Here is an 11,449-nt window from a genome sequence, read left to right as displayed (position 1 = left end):
TCAAACCCACAGGTACTGGTCTGATCTTCACTCATTTCCCTCCCAAAATCATTAAATTCCTGAGTGATGACTGGTACCTAATATTTTCAGTACTGGAGCAATCAGCTGGCATGTGGGAGATATAGATCTGAACCTAAATATCTCTTCTAATATTGCAGAAAAGTTCGTTATCACCAAGCAGTTGGTGTTCTGAAAATTTTTTTTTTCCTTGGTACTTCTCTCAAAACCTGTTTTACTTCATATCATTATGAAATATTATGTGAAGCAAGAAATTTCAACCTGACTTACCCTAACCCTCTGGCTATAGTCATGCTTTTTCTCATTTTTTCTGTCATCTAATGACCATTTTATTACTTAGGCTAAATGAAAATGTCAGAAAAGAGATTTCATTGCTGCCCAAAAGGCTTGGAATAATTGTATGTCTTTGGCTCATCACAGAACCATAGAATTGTTGAGATAGAAAGGGACCCCTGGAGATCATGTAGTCGAAGCACTACCACCCCAAAGCAGAGTCAACGGCAGCAACTCACCCAGGACTATGTCTATTTTTGTTAATATCTCTACATGTAAATGCCACAATCTCTCTAGGCAACCTGCTCTGAATGAGCACACTCATTTTAAGCATTTTTTGTTGTGGTTTGATGAAATTTAATTCATTTGTTCCCATTTCCCTTTACCCTTTTTCTGGGTACCAGTGAAAAGATCCTGGCTCTCTCTGCTTTACAGCTTCCCTTCAGGTGTTCATACATATTAGTAAGATTCACCATAAGCCTTTGCTTCTTCAGGCTGAGCTGTCCCAGCTTCCTCAGCCTCTCCTTGTACAACATATGCTCCAATCACTTATTCATCTTCATGTCACTTTATCGGACTCACTCCAGTATCTGGAGCAGACACAATTGCCTTATCACCATCAGTGAGCTAGGTACATAGCTCTTTTCAAGGACCAGGACTGCACAGCTGCTCCTTTTCCTGCCATTTTCTACTGGTAAACATCCCACTTACTGTGGCACTTTTTGAAGATCCCTCTCTTAGTTGCCTAGTTCAGTATTTCTAAAACTGTTCAGCATATCTCTGTTTATTGCACAGTTGCAGAAGTTCTTCACTGAAACAAGTCATGAAGATCTGGGCACGAATGGGCTTGAGCTTTCCCAGCCCTGGTGTTGCAGAAAAGGACAGTGAGGAGCAATGTCAATGCTGGTTCCTTTTCCAGACCTTTCTGTCTGTGTTTCTTGTCTGTGAGGGAGGGCAGACACGCTGGTCTCCTCTGCAGTTGCCATGCCAGAGTGTTTTTCTTCCACAAGAAATGAGAACATACTGATCAGACAGTTTGGTAATAATGATTAAAAGACAAATATCCTTCCTGTCAATTCCATAGTGAAAGTATCTCAACCATAAGATGATGATGACGACTCCCAAGGAAAGCAAAGACACATGAATTATAAATAATGAATGTGACTTAACACTTAGGGCCTAAGTTAAGCATGTTACTTCTACAGAGATGCAGTTTTTAATGCTATCAGTCTGTAAGGCATTAGCAAGATCACATAGTTCTGTCAAGGGCCCTGTGAGAACATAAAGTCACATGCATCTGTTGCCATTTTATCATACTGCCAAGGTTGGCACTGGCTCCCTAGAGGGTGTTTCTTATATAGTGGAACAAGTCACTGCCTTTCCCTTCCCATATGCAAGCGATAACAAAGAAATGGAACAGCAACAAGACTTGCCTTCCAGTTGTCAACCTCACTGGCTCTTCTTGGGTTGGTAGAGGTACTAGCATGAAAAGAAAGACTATTGCCTGCTGTTTGGCTCTCTGGATGGGACCCAGGCTGAACTCTGACAGCACATTTGCCTAGGTGATATAGAAGTATGTGGTGACGCGCAGCTGCGCAAAGGGCAAAAGGCTTTGTGAATCTGAAGTTAGAAAGTTTTCTTTTCTGTATTCCCCTGAGCATTTACCCCTCCCCTGAGTTATTCCCATTGGATTTGACCTGTAATGTATTCAGGCTGGACACTGTCTCTAATGGTTTTACCTTATCACCTATACCCCCTATAAAAACTGTAACCAGACCCCCGCCCCCCCGTCACTTGTCCCTGCGGCGTTTGAGCAATACAACTTTCTTCGAACTGCACACAGGTGTCCTCTCTTGGTCTCTTTATCTCGGGTCCTAGTAGCACTCTCAGAGCAGTGCTGCCCGTGTCACAGCGAACCAACCGCTACCTGGGAATCACAGCAGAGACCCAGGGGCAGTGGCGTGTGTTGCTCACCACCGGCCACCCACGGCGGCCACTGGCCGGCGCCTGGGGGATGGGGGCTGCATGGAAAAAAAGGCAACAGAAGTACTGCAGCCAGAGGTGTCGTGATAAATTAAGGAGGTTGGGGTGCTGCAAGGTCTTGGCTGATACTTACTCTTTATTGGTGAAAGTTTTCCCACAGTAGCAACATCTGCTGGGTTATTTAAGAAAAAAAGAATCAGAATCTCTTACTCAATTTGGTAAAACACTGTATAGTAAGCTATCACACTCTGTTTTCTCTTCAGACAATACATGTTGCACACTGCTATACCTCCTCTCTGTCCCCAAACAGTTCCAAATAACCCCATTTTTCTGGCGTACCTGTTCATGTTGTCCTTCACACATCAGCAAATGCGGTGCCATTCAAGGAAACTTTTCAGTAAATGTTGTTCTGCAGGGATTTGTTGTTTATAATTTGGGCACATGGATTGCATGAGAGTGGGAAAAGAGCACACTCAAGAGATTATGTTGGACTGCATACAGCTAAAGAAAGGCTTAATTTTTAAAGGTATTAAGCTGGCTGATTCTTATTGAAAATGGGAAATCAACTATATAAACACCTTTCAAAATCGAGGCTATTTCAGTGCAGTAGTCAGATAAAGTTAATTAGCTAGTGTTAATTGCTTGGGTTTTTGCAGTACCTAATGGTGTAGGCAAGTGGTGGACAAGGTTCTGCTTTTTCTCATGAAGCTTACATAACTCACCTGCCTTCAGAGTGGGAGTAAAAATGAGAGATGGCTTAGATATGTTGTAAATTCCCTGGAGACAAATCCATTTCAGCATGCTAAGATGAAGCTGCGTGAGCATGCTGTTTCCCAAAATTCAATTGAGGCAGACCAAAAAAAAAAAGAAATTATTTACATGCCTTGTAAAAACCCAACTGAAGTCCAAACCTGTACTTTTGCCACCAAGCACAACCTAAAGCCACTCAGCAAGAGTTTTCATCTACCACTCCATGCATCTCATTTGTCTGCCTGTTCACAGAATACAACAAAAGGACAATGTCCACACGGGTCAGAAAAATCCTGAACAAGCAGCTGGAAAAACTCAAGGCATGCTTTTCTTTAATGGCTCGTAAGCTATGGGCACTATGCCTAACAGCTTTGGCTGAAAAACATGGAAAATTAAACTCACCGGGAAAGAATTATATATATACATTTAATAACGCTGCCAAAGCCTTTGTAACACTTCTAAAAAATTCATTCAGCCTTTGGATTTCAAGAATACTTACATAAAGTGCTAAAACACAGAACAACAAAACAGGACTGACTCACACCACAGAAACAGAAGTGGAAATGGGAAAAGTAAATGCTCTGTAAACCATTTGTAATGGTATCTGCATGACCTCTTTGGTGCACACAGTTCTCACAGTTTTCAGTCTTATAGCCTGGCCCAGTAATTTAAACTTGCTACTACTATCAAGTGATGGTAACAGCAAGTCTTTAGTTACGTAGGGAAAGAGATAAATGGAAGGATCACTCACAAGGTGATGTGGTTCCCCTTCTGAGGCACAGTTTCCAAGAGCTATTTTTAAGAACAGATGAAGACAAAGAAACAGAGCCTGCATGCAGTGCGCAGCCATGCACCTAGTAAAGCAGCAGGTGAAGAACATGATATTGATTTCCAAAACCAAGAATACTGAGCTGAACTGTGCCAGGGCTAAAACTCTTTGTGTAACTTAAATCAAGTCCTTTTGTCCACATGCATCATGCACTGGAGTTTACTTCTACTATGCAGGACACTTCCAGTAGGTCTATTTGAATTCTGTAAGTATTTGATCTCTACCACTTCTTCTGCATCATATGATTATTCATTTCTGGCTGTTCTCTGAGTCACAAACATTAATTTACATCCATGGTTCCCTCGTGAGATGATACTAGTATCTCCCCTGTGCAAGGATGAAAATTAAGACAAAGAGACTTGCCTGTGGTTATATAGAAAATCCATGGTTGAAAAAGATTAGCTCTCAAAGCTTCCAGACTCTCCCACTTTACTCATGCCTCCAAAGTACACTGTGGTGCTGCCAGAGGTATAACACACGCATTCCTCCCATTAACTAGCTTCTCCAAATCAAGAGCTGGCTTGATTTGATTTGGCTAAGAAAACTTAGAACAAATGCTGTAAATGCAGGAGCTTCTAAAAAGAGAATAAAACACTTTTAACTAAGAACAAACCATTTAAAAATGGAAACAGGTTTCTAACTGTTTATTTTAAATGTCCTGGATTTATACATACTGGTAAATATACAGGCATATGAATGCATTTTAACATCCAAAGCAACTTCTAATCTGTTAATCAAGCCCTTTTCTCCCATGTGCATTGTGAGCTAGAGCTTACTTGTACTGTGCAAGCACTATACTCTGGCAGTACTAATCTGCCAGAGTCTAGCTTTGCCATCTGTGAACTCCTGCAGAAAATCACTGCCTGCATCTGTAATATTTTGCTATAAACTACTTTTTATACCAATTACAATAACATCAATGACAAGACAATTTTATTACATGTAATTATAGGAAGTAAGACTAAATGCCATACCACAGCCCTCCTGGGTCAGTGAGAGTTGAAGTTGATTGTTATCGCTCACAAGTCTGCCCTGAAATACATAGTGTTTCCAAGATTTTAGATAACAAAGATATTGTTATCTGCATAAATTGAGTCATAACTCTTACAAACATCCAGAACCTACTGAAACTTCCTTTGAAGCTAATGGCAAAGCTTCCTGACAATAAACAGAAAGTGTTCCCTTTCCATAAATCTCTGAATCACTACAAGTTTTGCTGTAAAAACTGTTTGGATGGTTCCTTTTTTTCCTTACCTCATGGTGTTCACTGATTTTTTTTTTTTTTAATATTAGCCACATTATGATCATAAAGAATTACTATTATGGTATGCACCATAAAGGCTTACTTTGTAACAGGGAAAGTTTCTGAAGGAGTGTTTTCTGCTCCCTCAAAGCCTTTTTAACACAAGGATTGAGAGTATAGAAAGCATCTGAAAGGTTTCTCTGCTCTCTGATGTTTCTGAGCCCTCAAAAATTCATTTTAAGTGGCCATAATATCAACATTTCTTCTACAGAACAGGACCTACAAATAAATTTACAATTCTTATTTTACCTACAAATTGCTTTACAATTCTTTTTTCTTTTTCATAGCTAATTGCACTTCATAGTATTGCTTTCTCATTGACTAATTTGCTTAGCAAAATGGAAGAAAATAAGCTGCATATACAGTGCATCAGGGTAAATGTAAGCCAAATCCATCAACAAGACTGTTGCATTTAACATAAGCATGGGCTCTTGCACTTAAGATACACCTGCAGGGTCACCACATCAGACAATACTATTTAACACTAAGACATAGTGCAGCTTGAGCAATAGCAGTAGCAACTTCTTACTACTGAAGTTAAGAAATCCTTTGTCATTGATCAAAAAAACATATAAAGGGAAAGTATGTTCAAATCTGAAGCCAGTTCCTGATTCTCCTATATAAACAAAAGGATATATACTTCCTTCCTCAAATTCTCAATCAATAATACAACCTATAATGTGTCCCATATACTAAGGATCATTTCTTGCAGTGGCACCTGTGCAGATTTGTTGAAGCTAAAATTCTTACACATCCTTGCCCAAAAATAAGAACTACAAATTCTTGTTTATAAAAGCAATTTAAAGCTATTGCTAAATGTGAAATATGGATGCAAAATGATTGTTTGGTCCCAATTCGAGCAGTTCCCAGCTAGGTTTTTGCTGGTATTTGCATAACTGAGGGAACTCAAAGTCCATTTCCAGACCTTGAAGACTCCACACCACAAGTATTATTTTAATGCCATTACAAGGCGACATTTGTGCTGAAGAGTCTTAACCTGAGCTTGTTATTTGTGGGGGAAGGAAAAATTGGTTTCATCTTCCCTAGCAAACAACATTGAGCTGAGTCAAAGCCCTAATGGCCATTCACCCATCTAACCTAGAAAGATTTTGCAAACTAGTTGATCAATGAAAAAAAGTTATAGAACAATTCCCACCTTTATCCTGGGGATTTCTGAGCTGTAAGTAATAGTCCCCTTTTCATGTCTGCCACACAGTTTAGGCCAGCAGAGCACTAGTGCCAGTAGCACCAGGCACTACACATCTGCACTGCTGACAAGGTCTGTATGTTCACTAAATACTAGACAGACTTCAAGTGTCTTTAGATCCCAGGACACCAAAATTAGAGGAGCAAGTGCTGGTTTGAAGATTATAAAAAAATTATGGTAACATAACCTTGCAGTGGCACTACCTGGTTTTGGAGGTACAATGTGCTCTTGCTCCTACCCTTTCATAGGTATCATTCAGTCTTTAGTAGTGACAACAATTTAAATAAATTTTAGCACTTCACTGCCTGGGCATTCACTGTCTCTGCATTTCTCAGCTGTAGCCCTTTGCAATGCAGACAACAATGAAGATAATGCAGCTGCCAGGAGACAGCCACAAAAACACTGAGCTAAGAGGCTTGTTAAGACCAGAGATGTGGAAATGCATCCTCCCACAAAGCACAGGACCACATGTATGGCTATTAAAACCAAAATCTGCAGTGAAACTTCATTGAAGCAGAGGGCATGTCAGTGGGGTAGCATTAGTCCCAAGCATTTCTTTATGACTTGATTTTCCTTTTGTCTTGGCATTTTCTGGAAATAATAAAAATCCAAATTGAAAGGCTAGTGAAATAGGGAACTAGCAGACTGTACAGATGAAGTGCTCATCAGTTTTGGGAAAGAGGAGAAAAGGGTCTGAAACTGTCTAACACACACAGTAAACATAGATATGTAAGCTTTATGCTAAGAACGTTTCTGTTTCTGTTTCTGTGCCGTTATCTCTTACTGCCAGAATAGCCTTAAGGATTAAGATGGTTTATTGGGATCAAATGCTTTACAGATTATTATAGTGCTGACTGTTTACTCATTCACATTAAAATACCAATCTAGACTTATATCCCTGAATGTGCATCTCTCAATCACAAATTATTTTCATTCCCTAAATGGGTCAGCCCAGATTCCTAGACTATCCTATTTTCCATATCCAAGATAAATCTCCAAAGACATCTTGATAGGCCTATGTAGGTAGGCTAAGCCTTAAAAAACATTGTCAGCACTCAGATCTGAGCACTTGGAATTAACACAAAACTGACAGAGATTAACACAAAACTTTTGCTCTCAGGTTTTTTAGGCAATGAATGGGTTAGAGGCTGAATCATCTCATGGTTAAAGTAACTGAGGCTTGGGAGGGAAGGAAATCTGGAGTCTGGAACATACTTTTCTGCAGGAATGTCAACTGTGCTTTTAGAGGTATGAGACTTTGAGGCCATTTAATTTGTCTGGTGTATAAAATAGGTGTCTTTTAACAAAAGGATGGGGGGAAAAAATACAAGCCAACCTCTTGCTGTCAACAATTAAATTTCCCTTTAAAGCAGAGCTGAGGTTCTGCGACAATGTCACCTGGCTTCAGCCATCTCTATATTCTTCCTAAGCTTGATGTGCAGAGCCAGGCATCCCCCACAACTACATATCTTTCAGAGCCCTGTCTGATAAGTATAGTCTGAATTCAGATGAACTCACACTGTTTTGTCCTGTCCTGTCACTGAAAAGAGCCCAGCTCCATCTTCTTGACACCATCCCTTTTGGCATTTATGTACATTGATGAAAACAGGACTAGACCCAACACTGACCCTAGGATTCCCCTACTGCTGGCCACTGGCCTCTAACTAGACTTCATAGCACTGACCACCACCACCCTCTAGGTACAACTGTTAAGCCAGTATTCAATCCACCTCACTGTCTGCCTACCATGCCCATAGCTTCAAAGCTAATGTTTTAGATACCTTAAATGTGAGAATGCCACTCATGGTGCCTGACTCTTGCACAGGTACCTAATGGTTCCCATGTTTAGAAAGATGCTGACATGGTTTTATTGATGACCTGTTGCTCTGCTATCTGGTCTTTATTCCCTGGATTGTTCTGCATTTCATCCAGAAACTATATGATGGAAGAGACTTCTATAGGCCAGAAATTGGAGATCAGATCCTCTCACAGATATTTTAGTTGCCTCAGATTTTTTTTTTCAGTCTTTGCTCCACAGTAGTTTTTTTACAAAATGAAGAATAGAAAACATCTCCACTTGCATAGTTGGCAGTACAGTGATTGAAGTCTGGGTTACTGGGAGTCTGGGTTTCCATGTATCCCTCAAGCAAGAGAGACTTTAGCATTCTGCTAAATCATAAGTTAATCTGTGCAGGGTTTGCCTTGGTGCTTGAGTATTTTATCCAGAAATCATCATGTTAAAATTAACTTAATAATTCAAGAATCTTAAGTTTGCATAAGTCAATAAACACAGGCAAAAAGATAACACCTCATTCCTGCCTGAAGCCAAGAAAAACCTTGTGCCTGCCTGAAGCCATGGCATCCAAGTAAGAGGGTAATGATGCATACTGTAAGCCATATAAACTGATCTGCCTTGATACACCCTACCCAGGACCTCAGCACCTGTTGAACTTAACAGCCCCGTGAATGTTGGCATAGCTGTTTATTTGCATCTCCATATAAGATACAGGCAAGGGTTCAGAATAATGACTAAATCCAGTCTGAATGTGCTTCAGGTGCTAGAAAAGCACAAGCTAGTCTCACAAGTTTCCCATCATATCAAATATGAGCTAAGAAACAAGCAAGGTTCCTGACAGCTAAAGGGGCAGAGGTGGGCTCACTGCAGCAGGTTGAATTAGTGGCCTTTTACTCCAGATATCATCCAAAACAAGTTTGGTGTGAAGCTTTTCTAATACCTGACAGCTGGATGCAGAAAAGTAGGAAGCCTTCCAAGTGAAGTACCCGAGGTGATTAGGGAAAAAATGTAATTTGCAAAAAGATAATTTAGCCAAGGCACTGAGTGAAATAGTTCTGCAGTTAACAAATGTGCCTTTGGAATGTTAATAGATGTTTTCGTCTGGGTGTCAAGTCTCACAGCTCAGCCAAAGACAGTGAACTTTAACGATGTAATAGAGACTTTGGGGGGAGGGGGGTGGGTTCATTTCTTTTGTTTTCTTTCACTTATATTGCAGCTGGAATGACACTGTCTAACACCAGATTTCTCTAGACTGGTGAAAGGATGAGGGGCATCAAGTCACCTGGGACACATTTTTTGTGATCAAGTGCTGTTTCAGGGTTACTCAGCTTTAGAATAATAACAGCCAGGTTATTAGTATTCACCTAATTTAAATCACTTTTTTCTCTTGAACATCACAGAGAATGAACTGGGATGGCTCCGTATGGGGCCATCTCACAGGTATTATGTTTGTGACACTGGGCACTATCCACTGCAACTATCCACTGAGGTTCACTAAGTAACACCTCCCAAGTAGTTAAAAGCTTATGAAGACTTTCTCAGTGCTCTTGGTTTAGCTCTGACTTTGTCAAAATTGTCTCTTACAGAATATTTTGATGAATAAATGTTTTTTGGTAATATAACTGCTCTGTAAAAATATTCTGCAAGTGTCCAAGCAACTGCACATCTAATTGTCTGATCTGATTACACTTACCAACCCCAGAGAAAGAGCAGTCCTTTCTAGTGTCTTTAGCAGAAACTGGACACAGATGCTCAAATTTTGTTTTCTGCATTTGAGGTAGACATCTCAAACCTCACAAAATAGAAATCTTTTTGCACAGACAAGCTTGGTATCAGGCTTCAAATTTCAGTTTACAAATATGGACTGCACCAAGAAATGATAACAAGAAATTATAAGAGTAGCAATGAAGGTCTGACATCAAAAAAAAAAAAAAAAAAGGATCAAATTTATAAAGTCATAAAGTTGAGTCCCAAAAGTTATGATGTGGGTCATCATCTACAGGGACAAATCACAGTGGATGTAATCCACTTTAAAATCTCAAAGTGTTTGAGAAAAGATAGCAGAATCATGAGGGTTTCATCTCACATATGAGGAAGCAGTGACATTAAAAAAATGGAGGTTTGTGCATTCTTGCAGTTAGATAACATAAGAAGCCAGTCTAGACCCAAATCTGTGATTCACAGATTTTATTCCATATGCTTTATTCCTAGATAAATATGTCATATTCATTTTTTATTTACTTGTAATAAGCAGATGCAGTTATTCCAAAATTAATAAGTCAATTAACATAATTCAGAGAAAAGCAGAGATTTAATCAGGAAGAGCTGCTCATAATTAAAGGTATACTTTACTTTAATACATATATACTTTTATTACTTCTGAATTGATCGTCAAAAGATCTGCAATCTCATCTATAAAACAGATCAAAAATTACTGGCAGAAAGGAATCAGGAAATAATTGGTAATAAAAGGCAAGTTAAAAAGGCTCACAAGGTTTTGGTAGGCTATTTATTAACTAAAAAACAGACAAAATAGATCTCAAAATCATTCACCACTAGTTATTCACCCTACTTCATAACTGTTTTACTAGGATTAGGAGGTACTGCAAATTCTAAACCTGCCACTTTGGCTCCTGTGATTTATTAGACACCCATAGTTTTTAGGGCTTAGGATGCAGCTGCAAGGCAATGATTCAATGCAAATTAAATAGCTCATGTCATACTCATCAAATTAGTGCTGTTCAATGCAACATTAACTACCTGAAACCATCATGTTTGCTCATTTTAACAGACAGGTACACTCTGCATCTCCACACATCTCTTTTATGCTGGGGATTCAGGAAGGGGGGATGAGGGAGGAGGTCCCAAATGGCTCTTTCTGGCAGTCCCAGCCCTTACCTGGGAGCCCTGCACTACCAGGGTATTTATACTTCCCACAGGAGCAGAGGATGCCACGCACCACCTCCTGTACTGCAGGTAAGGTTGCAGCCAGCACCAGGGGAAAGCACAATCAGGCTGCAAGTTGGCAAGCCACCCAAAACAGCTCATTATTTAGGTATCTTCTTCTAACTGCTAATTTAAAAAAATGCTCCGCTATAACATATGATGTATGCTTTTACATTAGAACTTTTTGAATTGGTTAACTTTGTTTTTACATTATGCTATCACCAGACCCTAAGAACTATTCAAGATTAACACTTCTAGAGCCTTGGAAAGCACACAAATGATCAAATTATTGTAGGAAATGGTGCAGATCTGCAGAATAGCATAAGTTTAACATTTTCAGTTAAT

Source organism: Vidua macroura, chromosome 6 (assembly GCF_024509145.1).
Source record: "Vidua macroura isolate BioBank_ID:100142 chromosome 6, ASM2450914v1, whole genome shotgun sequence".
In the NCBI taxonomy this organism is placed as follows: Eukaryota; Metazoa; Chordata; class Aves; order Passeriformes; family Viduidae; genus Vidua; species Vidua macroura.
This window is presented reverse-complemented; position numbering follows the sequence as displayed.